The sequence below is a fragment of the Xenopus laevis genome, chromosome 1S (genome assembly GCF_017654675.1).
Source record: "Xenopus laevis strain J_2021 chromosome 1S, Xenopus_laevis_v10.1, whole genome shotgun sequence".
Lineage (NCBI taxonomy): Eukaryota > Metazoa > Chordata > Amphibia > Anura > Pipidae > Xenopus > Xenopus laevis.
The window spans coordinates 191,620,433-191,633,267 of NC_054372.1; positions in this window are offsets into that span (position 1 = coordinate 191,620,433).

Sequence of the window (12,835 nt, forward strand, 5' to 3'; positions counted from 1 at the left end):
CCAGTGCAATTAGCATCAGAATTTAATAATCAGCAAACCTGTAGCATCAGCTTATATTACAGCCAGGGAAGCTCATTTTCTGCTGGATAATTAGTGACAACCTCTAATCTTAGCTTCTCAACAGCTGCTCAGAGCCCACTGAGCTAGAGTCCTGCGCGAGTCCATTTTTTGGAACCCGTACCTGACCTGTACCCTGCAATCCGCAACACGGACCCACAACCCGCATTCTTACCCGCTACCCGACCCGCAAGTACCTTATCGGCAACCCGGACCCGCGACCCGCTGACCATCAAGAATCAGGAAGTGCTGTCATTGTAAACTGGAAGTGACATCATCGGAAGTATACATGATCAGAAAAAAATGAGTAAAACAGGAAGTGCTGTCATTGTAAACCAGACGTGAAATCATTGGAAGTAGGCGTGATCAGAAAAAGAAGTAAAAATCGCTATTAAGAAGACCCGTGGCCCGACCCACAAACTTGCAGAATCTGCCGACCCGCATCTAAACCCGTACCCGGAACTTCGACCCGCAGGGTACCGCAGGTTTTTGCGGGTACCCGACCTGCTGCAGGACTCTACCAAGCCCGGATTTGTGGAAAGACCACCCAAGCCCGGGCCTAGGGCAGCAGGATTTTAGGGGGGCGGCATGCTGCCCAACCACACCCACATTGGTTCAAAAACATGGGCATGCACTGGAGATACAAAAATTTGCATCAATAAAGGGGAGGGGACAGGGGCGACGAACGACAGTGGGCCTAGGGGCACCCACTACGTAAATCCGGCCCTGGACTCTACACTGAGCATGTGAGTGTCACAGACAATTTCGAAGATGGTGACCCCCTGTGACAAGTCCTGGATCATTGCTGCTATTGACAAGTTGAAACTTTAGGCTGCTGCAATAAGTTCAGTATAAAAAAATATGGCATTTTCAGCCATGTTTCTTTTTAGGGTTTAGTTCTCCTTTAAGTACATAGTTTTCTTCGGCACCTATAAGCACTGGATGTTGCACCAGCTGATTCTGCTGTCCATGCAAATTTATAATTTTGCCCCTAAATGTACTAAAACCTCACTAGGATTGTATTGATGGGCAGATTTATCAAGTAAATTTGAAAACAAATTTTCAAATAGTTTTTTTGGTCAAAACTCACAAATTTGAATTGGGAATAATCCAAATTCAATTTAGAAATTTGAGATTTATCAAACCTTTACCCTGGTAATAATTAGAATTCGACTATTCGCCACCTAAAACCTGCTGAGTTTATGTAGAAGTCAATGGGAGAGGTCCAGTGACCCATTTGAAGATGTTAATAGCTTTCCTGACATTCAAGTTTTTTCGGAGAATAATCTGGAATCAAGTTTAGTCAAATTTGAATTCAAGTTGAGTTTTTGAGTTGGCAACATTTGTTCGAGTTTTAGACGTTCAATTTTTTTCTTAAATAACCTCCCAATCGAATTTCGAGTATAGTAGAATTTATTGGAGTAAAAAAAAATGTAACGCACATGAAATTCAACCTTTGATAAATGGGCATTGAATGTATGGCTAGTTGCAGACCTCTACAGGTGGCCAGTATACCCCCCTTTTTTAACATAAAAATTCCAATTAATACGGCTTGTGCTGAATATCTTTCTTAATATATAACTATATTTCTCGCACTAAACCGAGTAAATTCTAAAAGTGAAAGTAAAGTCACATGCTACTTCTTGTTTCTACATAGTCCATCAAGAAGCCTCTGTATAAACAAACCTCCCCAGTCAATCTTTTTTTTTTTTTTTTTGACTTTGAAATAAGGAGCAATTTATACATACTGTTTCTCAGTGGACTGCTAATATGTATTTATTGTACTCTTACTGACAGGAAGGAGAATGTGACTAAATTTAAGATTTTTCCCTTTTTAATCCAAGAAATAAAAAAAATTTTTTTTTTAAATAAAACAAGCAGCAAAAAGTATGTTTTTTTCCACTGAGGCATAAAGAGGCTAGAAACAGCTCTGCTTGCAACGATTTGTGGTGTCTTGCAGGAAATACAAATATTCTGAAGGTGCTGTCCTGGAATTCCAATTATTTTCTTTATTTTTGTTTTAATTCGATTTTAATTCATGTCCGATTTAGCTACATTTTTAACTTAGAATTCATATAGACCCACCCTTTTCTGTTGTTGCAAAGCATTAAATGTGATGGCAAGCTTACTTTCTAGAATTGCCTCAGGCTAACGGCACACGTGCCAACTGTCATTTACATGAATGGAAACTGCCATCCTTGAACTGCACAAAAAAGGTCAGTTGTGAGTGATGGCTGGCAGTTTCCATCCACGATGGTGACAGCAGGCATGGATGGGTAGGATATACTGTAGGGCATGTGACTGCTGGCAGAGAATAGAGGACAGAAGATGTCTCTGAACTGTAACTCTCATAAAGACAGAAGAAATCTTGGGTGCCAGTAGTTCCATTATCCGGTAACCCGTTATCCAGAAAGCTCCAAATTATAAAAAGGCCCTCTCCCATAGACTCCATTTTAACTAAATAATTACATTTTTAAAAATGATTTCCTTTTTCTGTGTAATAATAAAACAGTAGCTTGTACTTGATCCCAACTAAGATATAATTAATCCTTACTGGAAGCAAAACCAGCCTACTTGGTTTATATAGGGGCATATTTATCAAGGGTCAAATTTAGAATTTAAAAAACTTCAAAATTCAAAAAGACCAACCGAAATTAAGTCAAAGTTTTTTTTTGGGTCGAATAGGTCAGTTTTCGATTGAATTCGGGCGAATTTGAATTGTTCGAATCAAAGGAATAGCGCATTTGATCGAATTCGATTCAAAGTCTTTTCCCCAAAAAACTTTGATTTTTCAAAGTCCACCAATTGACTCCAAGTAGGTCCTCCATAGGCTAAAACAGCAATTTGGCAGGTTTTAGATGGTGAAATAGTCGGTCGAATTATTAAAGAGACATGCTTAGGAAAATAATTAGAAACCTTTCTCACATCTTTCCTAAGCAGAAGAACATCAGAGCAGCCTCTTTCTTTCTCCTGACAACTTCCTTGACTACTTGGTGGTCAGACTGGTGGGAAACTGACCAGCAGGTGGCGCTGCTGTAACAAAATTCATTCATATTAACAGTATATGTATCCCTTAATATCTATAAATAAAAAGAAAATAGCTAATTCTTAGAATAGCACTCTCATCATTTTCACATTCACTTATTTTAAAGGTTTACTTATCCTTTCAACAGTAGAGTAGGTTAATTCTAGAGTTTACACCAAAAGGTGTGTTCTAACCCCACCGTCACCTTGAGACAAAGGAGGTATGTTGCCATCAATGCTCTCGTCTGAACCTTTTTATGTGGATCCCACCTGTCGGCTACCATGAGAGTGTTATAGTCCAGCCTCGAGTGGGGGAGGGGGGGTGCTTGTTGCAATTTTACTCATTGAATTTCCCCTTACTACTTGTGTGGCCTGATGCTGATGCTTTAGAAAAGGCTGTTTTTAGTCTTTGTGCTGTGGCATAACTGCAAACTGAATCACTATGGGCTTAAGTCCAGTGAGATAGTTTAGCCAATGGAAACCGCAGGAGAAAAAAATTCACAGGAAATAGTTGAAAGCCAAATCATTGGATTCGGTAACGTCATGGAGAATTCTTTATTGTTACACGAGCCGTTAATGTTCAGCAGCGGTAGACACACAAACTGCTAGAACTCTGCCACCTAATAAAGCAAGCCTTAAAAAGGAATGATCCCTTATCCATGATATTCCAGTCTCTTATTCAAATCAATTCATGGTTGCTAGGGTAATTTGGACCCTAGCAACCAAGTTGTTGAAATTGAGAGGCTGAATAAAATGCTAAATAACTAAAAACACAGAAATAAGAAAAAATGAAAACCAATTGCAAATTGTCTTGGAATATGACTCTGTAAATCATATTAATAAAGTCTTGAGCTGTATTTAAAGGGCCAGAGAGTCACAGGAGGAGGGGGTCATTCTTCCACTGTATAGAGCACTGGTAAGGCCCCATCACTCAAACAGGACATTATTGTATTAGAGAGGGTACAGAAAAGGGCAACTAAGCTGGTAAAGGGAAAATCTTAGCTATGAGGAAAGACTGGAGAAAAGGCACTTAAGGGGTGATATGATAACTATGTATAAATATATAAGGGGATCATATAATAATCTCTCTAATGCTTTATTTACCAGTAGGTCTTTCCAGCTGACACAAGGTCACCCAATCCGATTAGAAGAAAAGAGGTTCTGCCTAAATATTGGGAAGGGGTTTGTTACGGTGAGAGCTGTGAAGATGTGGAATTGTCTCCCTGAATCAGTGGTTCTCCCTTTGTTATATTATTCTGCTTTTTTAGTAAATAAATCATTAGGCTGCAGGTATGGGAATAAGCAATTTCAGACCACTGATTGTTGGAGTCCAAGCTAGAATCCCATGACGAAAGAGCCTGTTTTCAATATTAATCTCATTCATAAATCTCTTTTAGGAAAAAAAAACCAAGTAGTTTGTTTCCCTTTAATACTAAAACATTAGCCAGCCCCTTAATATTTGTATCTGACTTTCTTTGCTTTCCCTTAAAGTTGGAGAATGTTGCTCTTTCAATTAAATGTTCCACCCTCATATTTTACCTTTTGCTGATTACAAAATAAAAAGGCAGCCTTTTTCATGCAAATTTGTTCCCTAGGGCGAGGGAATTTTTCAAGGCCAGATTTAATATAATCTGTCAGAACGTCGGCAAAATCCCTCACTTTGGGTTCTTCTGCATCGTTATTTTTCTTCTAGTCGCTTTGTTATTCAGTTCTTACCTTCCCACAAATACCTATTTCCAAGCTGTTCTCATCATAATTACATATTTCACACCCTTAAGAACCTTTCAAAATTCAGCTTGAGGTAAAAATTATTTTTGTGCTCTTTATTTTAAACTACTGAAATATCCCAATAAGTGCAGCTGAAATATTTAAGGACTTTAAAAGTTCTCAAATTGGATTTGTATTTCTGAAGAAACTTATCAGGATCTTTAAAGGGGAATGGTTGTGATTTTTTTTTTTTAAAAATGCTTTAAAAGGAGCCATTTGTAAGATGGGACTAAAAACAAGAATGTTTACATTATGGTGAAGTTATTTATTCAGCAATCTGGTTGTTGAGTCGGAATTCCCCTAGCAACCATGCATTGATTTGAATCAGAGACTGGAATATGAATAGGAGAAGCCTGAATAGAAAGACGAGTAATAAAAAGTAGCAATAACAATACATTTATAGCCTTAACAGAGCATTTGTTTTTCAGATGGGGTCAGTGAAAGAAGTCAAATAATTAAAAAACTATAGAAAATAAATAATGAAGAAAAATTGAAAAGTTGCATAGAACTGGCCATTCTATAAGATAATAAAAGTTAACTTAAAGGTGAACAACCCTTTATTTGCAGCAAAAAAGTTGATAGTAAATGGAAATAACATTGTTCAATTCATTTCAAAAAGGGCTGTAAAATCTCTATTGTTTTAATAAGCCGAGCTTGCTTGCTTCAGATACACCCCCTGTTGACTTGTGAGTCAATGGGGAAGGCCCTGCTAAGTGCTAACTTAGTAATATGAAGTCAATGGGGGAAGGCCCTGCTAAATTAGTAGTATGGCGTCAACGGGGAAGGCCCTGCTAACTTAGTAGTATGGAGTCAATGGGGAAGGCCCTGCTAACTTAGTACTATGAAGTCAATGGGGGAAGGACCTGCTAACTTAGTAGTATGGAGTCAATGGAGAAGGCCCTGCTAACTTAGTAGTATGGAGTCAATGGGGAAGACCCTGCTAACACAGTAGTATGGAGTCAATGGGGGAAGGCCCTGCTAACTTACTAGTATGGAGCCAATGGGGAAGGCCCTGCTAACTTAGTAGTATGGAGTCAATGGGAGAAGGCCCTGCTAACTTAGTAGTATGGAGTCAATGGGTGAAGGCTCTGCTAACATACTAGTATGGAGTCAATGGGGAAGGCCCTGCTAACTTAGTAGTATGGAGTCAATGGGTGAAGGCTCTGCTAACATACTAGTATGGAGTCAATGGGGAAGGCCCTGCTAACTTAGTAGTAGGGAGTCAATGGGGGAAGGCCCTGCTAACTTAGTAGTATGGAGTCAATGGGGAAGGCCCTGCTAACTTAGTAGTATGGAGTCAATGGGGAAGGCCCTGCTAACTTAGTAGTATGGAGTCAATGGGGGAAGGCCCTGCTAACTTAGTACTATGAAGTCAATGGGGGAAGGACCTGCTAACTTAGTAGTATGGAGTCAATGGAGAAGGCCCTGCTAACTTAGTAGTATGGAGTCAATGGGGAAGGCCCTGCTAACACAGTAGTATGGAGTCAATGGGGAAGGCCCTGCTAACTTAGTAGTATGGAGTCAATGGGGGAAGACCCTGCTAACTTAGTAGTATGGAGTCAATGGGGAAGGCCCTGCTAACTTAGTAGTATGGAGTCAATGGGGAAGGCCCTGCTAACTTAGTAGTATGGAGTCAATGGGGGAAGGCCCTGCTAACTTAGTACTATGAAGTCAATGGGGGAAGGACCTGCTAACTTAGTAGTATGGAGTCAATGGAGAAGGCCCTGCTAACTTAGTAGTATGGAGTCAATGGGGAAGGCCCTGCTAACACAGTAGTATGGAGTCAATGGGGGAAGGCCCTGCTAACTAAGAAGTATGGAATCAATGGGTGAAGGCTCTGCTAACATACTAGTATGGAGTCAATGGGGAAGGCCCTGCTAACTTAGTAGTATGGAGTCAATGGAGAAGGCCCTGCTAACTTAGTAGTATGGAGTCAATGGGGAAGGCCCTGTTAACACAGTAGTATGGAGTCAATGGGGAAGGCCCTGCTAACTTAGTAGTATGGAGTCAATGGGGGAAGGCCCTGCTAACTTAGTAGTATGGAGTCAATGGGGAAGGCCCTGCTAACTTAGTAGTATGGAGTCAATGGGGAAGGCCCTGCTAACTTAGTAGTATGGAGTCAATGGGGAAGGCCCTGCTAACTTAGTAGTATGGAGTCAATGGGGGAAGGCCCTGCTAACTTAGTACTATGAAGTCAATGGGGGAAGGACCTGCTAACTTAGTAGTATGGAGTCAATGGAGAAGGCCCTGCTAACTTAGTAGTATGGAGTCAATGGGGAAGGCCCTGCTAACACAGTAGTATGGAGTCAATGGGGGAAGGCCCTGCTAACATACTAGTATGGAGTCAATGGGGAAGGCCCTGCTAACTTAGTAGTATGGAGTCAATGGGGGAAGGCCCTGCTAACTTAGTAGTATGGAGTCAATGGGTGAAGGCTCTGCTAACATACTAGTTTGGAGTGAATGGGGAAGGCCCTGCTAACTTAGTAGTATGGAGTCAATGGGGGAAGGCCCTGCTAACTTAGTAGTATGGAGTCAATGGGTGAAGGCTCTGCTAACAATGGAGTCAATGGGGAAGGCCCTGCTAACTTAGTAGTATGGAGTCAATGGGGGAAGGCCCTGCTAACTTACTAGTATGGAGCCAATAGGGAAGGCCCTGCTAACTTAGTAGTATGGAGTCAATGGGGGAAGGCCCTGCTAACTTAGTAGTATGGAGTCAATGGGTGAAGGCTCTGCTAACATACTAATATGGAGTCAATGGGGAAGGCCCTGCTAACTTAGTAGTATGGAGTCAATGGGGGAAGGCCCTGCTAACTTAGTACTATGAAGTCAATGTGGGAAGGACCTGCTAACTTAGTAGTATGGAGTCAATGGAGAAGGCCCTGCTAACTTAGTAGTATGGAGTCAATGGGGAAGGCTCTGCTAACACAGTAGTATGGAGTCAATGGGGAAAGGCCCTGCTAACTTACTAGTATGGAGCCAATGGGGAAGGCCCTGCTAACTTAGTAGTATGGAGTCAATGGGGGAAGGCCCTGCTAACTTAGTAGTATGGAGTCAATGGGTGAAGGCTCTGCTAACATACTAGTATGGAGTCAATGGGGAAGGCCCTGCTAACTTAGTAGTAGGGAGTCAATGGGGGAAGGCCCTGCTAACTTATTAGTATGGAGTCAATGGGGAAGGCCCTGCTAACTTAGTAGTATGGAGTCAATGGGGAAGGCCCTGCTAACTTAGTAGTATGGAGTCAATCGGGGAAGGCCCTGCTAACTTAGTACTATGAAGTCAATGGGGGAAGGACCTGCTAACTTAGTAGTATGGAGTCAATGGAGAAGGCCCTGCTAACTTAGTAGTATGGAGTCAATGGGGAAGGCCCTGCTAACACAGTAGTATGGAGTCAATGGGGAAGGCCCTGCTAACTTAGTAGTATGGAGTCAATGGGGGAAGGCCCTGCTAACTTAGTAGTATGGAGTCAATGGGGAAGGCCCTGCTAACTTAGTAGTATGGAGTCAATGGGGAAGGCCCTGCTAACTTAGTAGTATGGATTCAATGGGGGAAGGCCCTGCTAACTTAGTACTATGAAGTCAATGGGGGAAGGACCTGCTAACTTAGTAGTATGGAGTCAATGGAGAAGGCCCTGCTAACTTAGTAGTATGGAGTCAATGGGGAAGGCCCTGCTAACACAGTAGTATGGAGTCAATGGGGGAAGGCCCTGCTAACTAAGAAGTATGGAATCAATGGGTGAAGGCTCTGCTAACATACTAGTATGGAGTCAATGGGGGAAGGCCCTGCTAACTTAGTAGTATGGAGTCAATGGGGGAAGGCCCTGCTAACTTAGTAGTATGGAGTCAATGGGTGAAGGCTCTGCTAACATACTAGTATGGAGTCAATGGGGAAGGCCCTGCTAACTTAGTAGTATGGAGTCAATGGGTGAAGGCTCTGCTAACATACTAGTATGGAGTCAATGGGGAAGGCCCTGCTAACTTAGTAGTATGGAGTCAATGGGGGAAGGCCCTGCTAACATAGTAGTATGGAGTCAATGGGTGAAGGCCCTGCTAACTTAGTAGTATGGAGTTAATGGGGGAAGGCCCTGCTAACTTAGTAGTATGGAGTTAATGGGTGAAGGCCCTGCTAACTTAGTAGTATGGAGCCAATGGGGAAGGCCCTGCTAACTAAGAAGTATGGAATCAATGGGTGAAGGCTCTGCTAACATACTAGTATGGAGTCAATGGGGAAGGCCCTGCTAACTTAGTAGTATGGAGTCAATGGGGAAGGCCCTGCTAACTTAGTAGTATTACAAGTAGTGACCCCAGCTGCAGTAACAACATTTTAAAGAGAGTATAAGTAAGTACTAATTTGCTGATCAATATCAATAATGAGATATTTTTACAAGTGTACCCCTTTTCATTTAAGAATCTAAAAACATTGACTGTTGAGAATTTACATAATTTCTCCCCCTCTGAGGAAAATTAGAGAGGCTTCAAACAGGGTTTTTTTTAACTCCTTTGGATCATCTAACGGTTAGGCAGGTTCAGGGCCGCCATTAGAAATCACGGGGCCCCGTACAACAAAATTTTTGGGGCCCCCTGGGCGCCACCCAGACCCCACCCCAGATCCACACCACAGTTAAAAGACCCCACAGACATCAACGCTAAAAAAGGTAACCCCCCCCCCACACACAAGTTTTAAAAAGCTATTGATGGTCAGGGCCCCCTTATATGTAAAAAAAAACTGTGGTGCCAGGGTCCCCCATAAGTTTTTTTTAAAAAAAATTAGTGGTCAGGGCCCCCCTACAAGTTAAACAAAAATAATTGGTGACCAGGGCCCCCCTATAAGTTAAAAAAAAAAAAAACATTGGCGCCAGGTCCCCCATAAAAGTTTTTTTTACAAAAACATTGGTGCCAGGGCCCACCTTACAAGTTAAAAAATTTGGGGCCCCAAGAATATTTTTAAAAAAAACCTTGGGACTTGTTGGGACTTGTTAAAAAAAACCTTGGCGCCAGGGCCCCCTTACAAGTTAAAAAAATTGGGGCCCCAAGAATAATTTTTTAAAAAAAACCTTGGGACCAGGGCCCCCTTACAAGTTAAAAATTGGGGCCGCAGAAAATATTTTTTTTAAAAAACTTTGGCGCCAAGGCCCCTCTTACAAGTTAAAAAACAATTGGGGCCCCATAAAATATATTTTTTTAAAAATTGGAAGGGGCCTATAGAGTATAAAATAAAACATTGGTGGCCAGAGCATTAAAAAAAATAAATAAAAAAAACCCACATTGGTGTTAGTAGAATTGAACTCGTGGTTTCAAGACTTCAATTATAGCGGTTTTCGTGACATCGTGTCTTTTCGCCGCTTCAGGACTTCAGTGTCGGCTCCTTTCGTGACTTTGGGTCTTTCCGCGGCTTCAGGACTTCGTCTGTTCGGCACTTCTGCATTCGGCTGTTTGGGACTTGATCGAGCGGCACCGCTTCGGAGCTGTCAAGGGGGGCCCGGCTCTTCAAAAAGTGCAGCCCGGCTGGGCCCCCCTTCAAGCCCAGGCCACTTGTCCCCCCCTGTCCCCCCCTGATGGCTGCCCTGGGCAGGTTATATAAAGACAAAAAGGCTGAACTTAATGGACTTGTGTCATTTATCAGCCTAACTGTATTCCTATGTATTCACAATATATTTCAAGATATTTGTAACCTTGATATGAGCTGAGGGCACCTGAGCAAATGTGCAACCAGAAAGGTTTTTTTGAACCCGCAGAAATCCTGTAAAGCTCTGCTGTAGCAAGTCATTGGGATGCTGAGAGTGAAAGATTAGAAAGAGGAGGTAAGTCACAAATAGAAGATCACCAGCTGTGAGAACAGAGATGCACAAAAACAGCAAACAAAACTGTCTCCAATCAGATCACATTTCATTTCAGGCTCTTGTGTCAATGATTGCATTTGATAATGAGAAATGCGAAAAGAACCTCCAGTTAATTGTCTGTGACCTTTATAAAAGACTGCTATAAAACAGCAATGATTCAAACACAGGATAATCGGAAGCAGCGAAAGAAGAAAAGAGAATTTTCAATGTCTAGGTATTTCCTTTCCAGCCTACATAGTGTTTGACATTTTACTATGAATGAAATAAATATGTCAAGAAACTAACCTACAGTAAAGCGCTTGCTCTTATAGAACTTTGCTTTGATGCAGTTCCTTTTAAATTGTCTTGGCGTATTACCCTCTCAGATGTTATCCCATCAAAACACTAACCCCCCTGTACCAAGCCCCCTAAACTTTCTGGCATTGCACCCCCCCTCTCCTCTATGTGCATTAGTTAAAAAAAAACTTTAAAAAAATCAGAGAAATGCAGAGAAGTGCAGCGAAGCTCCGTGGGCACCCATTCCGATTAGAAGAAAAGAGCCTAAATATTGGGAAGGGGTTTGTTACAGTGAGAGCTGTGAAGATGTGGAATTGTCTCCCTGAATCAGTGGTACAGGCTGATACATTAGATAGGTATAAGAAGGGGTTGGATGGTGTTTAGCAAGTGAGGGAATACAGGGATATGGGAGATAGCTCATAGTACAAGTTGATCCAGGGACTGGTCCCATTGCATCTTGGAGTCAGGAACAAAATTTTCCCCTCTGAGGCAAATTGGAGGGACTTCAAATTGGGGGTTTCACCTTCCTCTGGATCAACTGGCAGTTAGGCAGGTTATATATAGACTTAAAAAGTTGAACCTGATGGACAAGTGTCTTTTTTCAATCTATGTAGTCCAGAACTAGAGCATCTTTTCCTGTTTTTGGCAAAAAAACAGGGCCCGTGTAGACCTGGGTCAAATCTATAGTCTGACAAGTCGTTTACAGCAGAATTTTCCAGGATCCATAATTGGCCAGGCCCTGACCCAGTGCTCCATACGGTTCAGTCAGCAGGTAATGTTGCCCTTTAAGGGCCCCTTAACTGCACCACAATATTTATTTCTACAGCCAATTGTTTGCTGCCTCCTTTGTTGCCATCTTTTCTGGAAATAAATACTTGCTATAGTTTTATCCATAGTAGGAGACATGGCAGGGCTAGTCACGCACCTCACAAATCACTTTCAGTGAGGCCCAGTTTAATATATATACTTCCCTCTGACTAGCACCCAGGTTAATACTTATGGCCTATGGTGTGTATATATATATATAAAATTCTTCACATAGAACAGCATTCCAATTTTCCAAGTCATTATTTGAAATGGGGCTGTACTCACTCAGGCGCGTGTAGGCGCCGAACGCAGGAAAAATGCAGCATGTTGCGTCTGAACCTGCGTTCGGCGCCTACACGCGCCTGAGTGAGTACAGCCCCATTTCAAATAATGACTTGCGTCTATTCCTGCGCTCCCCTGCGGCTGAACGCCAAAAAACGGAACGAAGGGGAGCGCAGGTCAGAACGCTCATGTGTAAGAGCCCTTACACAGAAAAGCCGGATTAGAATGCGGTTGCTGATGGATACATATACTTGGAGAATGCCGGCACTCTCAACAAAAATCATCAAATAGATGCCTGGGTGCAATCCTTAAAACGTGTTATCAATAGTCCTCAAAGAAGGAGCACTCACAGGTCTTATAAATAGAAAAATATTTAATAGGGGCACAAAACAAAGTCACTTTGAGAAAGGCTGGTGTCCCAGCCGAAACGTTAGTTTTGTGCCCCTATTAAATATTTTTCTATTTATAAGACCTGTGAGTGCTCCTTCTTTGAGGAATATATATATATATATATATATATATATATATATATATATATATATATATATATATATATATTCCTCAAAGAAGGAGCACTCACATATATATATATAGTATATATACCACAATGAAAATACCGTACCAGGTATATATATATATACACACACACACCACACAGGCAGTGCTAAACAACACACATTTTCAGAGACACCCCAGTATTAACCCCAACACTAGTAGGGGACGGTTCTGCACTCTGTTTGCCCCTCAGCAGTGAATGCGTTAAAGGGGTTGTTCACCTTCAAACAC